This window comes from Takifugu flavidus, chromosome 15 (genome assembly GCF_003711565.1).
Source record: "Takifugu flavidus isolate HTHZ2018 chromosome 15, ASM371156v2, whole genome shotgun sequence".
Taxonomy (NCBI): Eukaryota; Metazoa; Chordata; class Actinopteri; order Tetraodontiformes; family Tetraodontidae; genus Takifugu; species Takifugu flavidus.
In genome coordinates this window covers 11,637,428-11,643,075 of record NC_079534.1, presented here as the reverse complement: position 1 = coordinate 11,643,075, position 5,648 = coordinate 11,637,428, and the positions used below count along the sequence as shown (strand labels likewise).

Here is a 5,648-nt window from a genome sequence, read left to right as displayed (position 1 = left end):
AGCCTTGCCGTGGCTGCTGTTCACCAGCCTCATGGTGGAGAGGCTAATTAACAACAGAGGCCTGCTGGTTTGGTCTCTAACACCAACAGAAGGGTTGGTTCCAGATGCCAGCTCTTATTAGGGGGGAAGCCGCATTTAGACCAGCACTAAGTACAGAGCAGAGGAGCTAAAAGGAAACATGGACAGAAATCTCACACTAAACATCTTAGTTTAACAATTAAGTTCAATTTATTTGTGGTTTCAGAGGCTCAAATATAAACACCGATGTGGAGGTGGTGCGATGCTTCCGCCAGCTTCAAACTGTGTTCGTTTTACAATTCACTGTAATTCAAATCAGCTTTATTAATGGGCTGTCTGTTCCTGAGCTCTGAACAAGTACCAGTGGCATGACCTTGGGCAGTACCCCGGTCATATGGGTGGACCCTCCCGTGAATTAGGAGATAAGGAAGGGCTGAAAGGGCAGAAATAGGAAAACAGATAGAAGAGATTGAACGAACTGATGCATAGATCATAGCAACAAGTTTCTGTCTCATAGAATTCAGGCTAAAGTAAAGTTTGCATGGTTTTTCTTTAGGTAGTCCAATATTCCCCAACAGTCCACTTATATGCAGACTCGAAAACAACCCCATGGCGTGAGTGAATGGTGTAGGTCTAGCTCGTGTTCCCGCCTGTCGCCTAGCGACTGCTGAGTGCGATGCTGCCGTCCCTTCGATGGCTCAGTTGGCAGAGCGGAGGACTGTAGAGGCACTTGCTGAAATCCTTAGGTCGCTGGTTCAACTCTGGCTCGAAGGAGTCTTTATTTGGTAAATTTCCCCTTGTGGGACAAATAACTGAATCTGAATCAATCCTGATCAGCCATAAGTGGTAGTTAACAGAAAATGGATGTCTGGGTCATGTATCCTCATCAATCTACATTGCTTTCTTTGTTTGAGATGTTCTCATTAGGCCCATAACCTTTGATTATTTGATCGGTGACCTGCTTCTGTCAGCTCCTCTCTTCATCTCATTGTTTTTGATTGGCGGCACTCACTAGAACTGCTAATGTGTTTATTTTCAGGCTTTCGAAATGAGTGCGTCGAGGGGGGAAAATGATTTATGCATTAAAAAAGAACCTGTTTGCGTCAGCTGTTAGCTGCCACACCTGTTGTCAACATCAACGTAGCAATCAAAATGAATCATTCATTTTCTGTTGGCACTTCCAATTAGCAACAAAACCCCCCAACAGTCTGTTCAAAAAGGATGTCAGGATCTGCTGCTAAGCCTTTAAGAGTTCTGATTTTACAGCCATCTGTTAATTCTCGGACCGTTAAAAAACGCCAACGTCACCAAAGCAGCACAAGTCTGTCAAACAAAAAAGTGCAATACAAAACATGACTGGCCCTTTTTTCCCCCGCCAATAATACTGAAAACTACTTGTTATACTCCATTTGAAACAAACATTGCTCTTCTTGCCTCCGAGTTCAGCATTTCTGCTGAGTTGACACTCGATTAATATGTAAGAGTCCTTGCTGTTGAAGGTGTAGCTGGTTTTGTGTTTTGCTAATACTTGGAGTAGACGGGGGAATAGTAGCTGACCCTGGCACATTTCTGGTCTAATGTTGATTAATGTGCACCCTCCATGACACATAAATAATCCTTACTTCTCTCACTTCACTGACATGTCCTTATCTAAAGACGGCAAATATTATAATTCTTTTACTCGTGACTGTAATGTTAAAAGCCTGATGGATGGGACAGCTCGCCACACTTGATATATTGTGCTGTGCATCAAATAGGTTTTTTCTTTTTCAGCTTTCTTTCTTCAAAATTTGATGAAATCTAACAAATTAGTATCTTAAGATTAAGCAGTTTCCTGCAGTTTTATCCAGTTCAAAGATATATGTAAAAATATGTATAATACAAGCGTAAGCTAAGAAATAAATAATAAATATGAGAGTATGAAATGTTTGTTTCTTGCATAGTTTAGATAGTAAAGGGAAGACTGACAGACATATACCCCAAAGATCCTGCTGGTCTACCTGTTAGGACACTACAGTCTGGGGTGGTGACAGCTCGGTCTGGACCGGTGGTAGCTCGGTCTGGACCGGTGGTAGGTCAGTCTGGGCCGGTGGTAGGTCAGGCTGGGGTGGTGGTAGCTCGGTCTGGGCCGGTGGTAGGTCAGTCTGGGGTGGTGACAGCTCGGTCTAGGCCAATGGTAGGTCAGGCCCTGCTGGTGGTAGGTCGTGCTGGGGCGGTGACAGCTCGGTCTGGGCTGGTGGTAGCTCGGTCTGGGACGGTGGTAGGTCAGTCTGGGGTGGTGACAGCTCGGTCTGGGCTGGTGGTAGCTCGGTCTGGGACGGTGGTAGGTCAGGCTGGGGTCGTGACAGCTCGGTCTGGGCTGGTGGTAGCTCGGTCTGGGACGGTGGAAGCTCAGTCTGTTGGAAACTGGACTGAGTAGCAGAAGGTTCTTGGTTTGAGCCCCAGGGCACACAAAACACAGGAGATGTTTTGGTAGTAGGGGAGATGCCGGAACACCTTCAGTGCATTGCCTAGCGAGGTACCTATGAACAAGGTACCAAACCTACAAATCCTCACATAAGGCCTTGTGACTGGATACTCACCCATTGTGTACCCTCCCTGTGACCCTGAAATGGATAAATCGGAAGAAGACAAGACAAGGGGCTTTTAGCAATTGTTTATTATTACATGGGTGTGCAGTTTAAAGCAAACTAAACAGGAACATGAACATGAAATTAAGCGCAAGAATCTGCAGTTACTGGACCTGTAACTCAGTGGTGAACCAGCCATCTGGATGATGGCAGCAGCTCAGAACTTTCTTCTCCTTTTTTGTGCCACTGTTCAACTTGTCTGGAAAACGACATCTGATAAATTGGCAGCAGTGCACGGCTCCATCTCCACGTGCGGCAAACAGAACTGCTTCTGATGGTCTTAATAAAATAAGCCACTTCTCCTAAATTGATCCCTTTTCGCGTCACGTTGCTGTTTTCAAAGGGTTCTCGTGTGTCTTGTCAACCATTGCTCCACATTTGTTTTCCAACTTTGGGCCTCTTATCTGGCAAATGGTGACAAGTCTGCCGATAGAGAAAGGGCGCAGCTTTCAGGTGGCCCGCTATCGATCACCTGAAGTCAGCACTCTGTTTTATCTTTGTCCACTGAAAAAGTATTTATGACGACCTGTAGGTCACAGACACGCTGTCGTACTTGTGTTTTTTCAAGTCAGAAAGACTGCATCTATTTTCACAAACTGATGAACATGTTGCCTCTCAAAGTTGCGATATAAAAGAAAGAAGGTTCATTAAACATTTTTGTAGGCTGTCAAAATGAGTGCGTTAAGGCAAGCTCATTAAATAATGGCACAAATGCATTTCTTTTAAAACATAACTCAATTTGGACCTATCATGCTAACAGGGTGCGAGGGGTTAGAGTGACAACAGGAAGGACTATTTGATCGATTTGGATCAAAGAAAACAAAAAGGGAATTGTAAATAAGACCACAGTGTCGAATGCAGTTCCATTTTTTACTTTACAGAAGCACCACGAACTTGAAACACCATCTCAGTGCTAAAGGTGCTTGTTGGAGGCTTCTAGTAGCAACGACTGGCTAAACTTAGCTGCTTTTTCTGAATTCATTGTGGTGGAAATGTAGAGATGAATGAGGGTATTGGAATTTTACAGACAGACAGACAGACAGACAAATCTCAGAGGGAACTTAACGCCAACTTGTCAACGTTAAATAGAAAAATAGGAAAACACATACACACTATACCTAGACTCAAACAGTAAAATATGAAATCTTTTCTTTTTTTTTTTATAAAGGTGTAAATACTGTGCAGATTGATGTGCAGCTGATTTGGTCCAGTTCTAATCAGGCCGAGGTGCTGGGGAGGAATGACCTCGGTGCCGTGGGGCTGGATCAGGCGAAGCTGCTCACCGGATTTCTCACCAGTTCATGGCGGGGGTGGGATGTTTGGTCCATGATGGTCTGTAGTTTGGTCCGCATCCTCCGCTCCACCACCTCCTCCGGGGAGACCAGCTGAGAGCCAACCACAGACCCGGCTGATAAAACTAAAAAACCTGATAAAATTAAAAGAATAATCCAGCCTTAATAACAGTAAAATCGAGCAAATCAAGCCACATTAAGAAATCGTTTCCTCCCATTCCATTAGGAAATGCTAAATATATGATAATAGGCTTCACACACCTGACAGAGACCCTTTGCAGCATGTACGCCTGCTGTTATTGTAAGTGGAAGCCCTCCATTTAGCTGTCTATCCACACGATCTGTAATATTGTATGCCGGCTGGTGTGTAACCATTTACACGGTCCCATGCAGATGTAGTCGTCGGTGAAGCTGCCTGGGGCACGGCCGTGTTTACCATCCCACTGATATCCATCTTTAATCAGTCAGGCCACAGATGGATTACGATGCACCGTGTAGAGCTGCGTCAGACCCTCCTCTCGCTGGCAGACAGGTGACGTTGGGTGGGGGGGCGAGAAGATAAGGTCAGCAGTTAAATATTATCACTACCCGCAGGAGGGGAGACGTCGGATTGGGCTGATGCGGGCAGGGAGGATCCTCGCCGTTTCCACAAACGCTGACTGCTGCAGAACAACCTGGGGACATAAATAACCGCCCTGGGGTTTGCCGCCGCATCGGTCTTCTTCAACCAAAAGCGAAGGCGAAAGACACAATGATGACACTCTCACCTGTGTGTCTCTGCATCGAATTGGACCAGACGACTGGCACTGATCCCTCCCGCCGCGGGAAAACTTCAATCTCCCCCTGAATGGGGGCAGCAATCTGAAGGAATGAGAGCAAATGCTAAAGGAAGGGATTGGAGAATGTTGTATTCAGCGCTCCAGGAATACGTAATGACTGGAGTCATACAGCAAGAGAGAAATGTGTGAAATTAATATCAAAAAGGGGAAAAAAAACATTTGCGAGGAGTGGGATGTGTGTAGGGTCAGAGTTGATTTTTTTTTCTTTTTTAGCACCACTGTTCAGACCGGAGGTCTTGTTTGTTTTTCAATCAGCACAGACATCTATTCCATCACCCCCGAAAGCCACAATCGCACTTCCTCCGCAGAGCAAAGCTCATAGTCCATTTCCCAAGTTGGCATCCCATTCGTAGATCCCTCTAATAAGCACAGGTCAAATAGCCCTCATAAATCATAAAGCACGGCACTTTTCCTCCGGTTTTTCGCCGCAGCTCTGCTGTAATGGAACAAGGAGCCAAGATAAATTGTTATTACTGCTGTAGCAGGAACCACCGGTTTGAAGAAAAAAAATCAATTGTATAATCACTGTTGGAGAAGAGGGGGAAAGGGGCAACATAGAAGCATTCCTTGGTTTCAGGTTATTCCTCTCATTGAACCCTGGAAAAGGGACAAAACACTGAGAAAAACGGTTCCCATTTAACGACCCTTATCAAGCTCAAGCACCTAGCGGGAATATAAAAAAAACAGGTGTGGACATGCCTAGGGTTCCTTTTTAAAACTATTTCGCACTCTTTATTAGCAAAATCCATCTCCCTCACCCGATAACTCACATTGAGTGATAAAGACCAAGTCTTGTGGGAATGATGCTCGGGCTCAAATTGTTCGAAGCAACGACCGAGAAATATTTGGTGTTGCCGCTTTTGTTTGCG

General features: G+C 45.2%; 1 non-coding gene across 1 annotated transcript; it reads left to right on the top strand.

Moving 5' to 3' along the window:
- The first annotated feature begins 705 nt into the window (after nt 1-705).
- Nucleotides 706-792, top strand: trnay-gua (transfer RNA tyrosine (anticodon GUA)). Its single transcript is given in 2 exon segments — nt 706-742; nt 757-792. It is a non-coding gene; the product is annotated as a tRNA-Tyr (tRNA).
- Nucleotides 793-5,648: the final 4,856 nt, after the last annotated feature.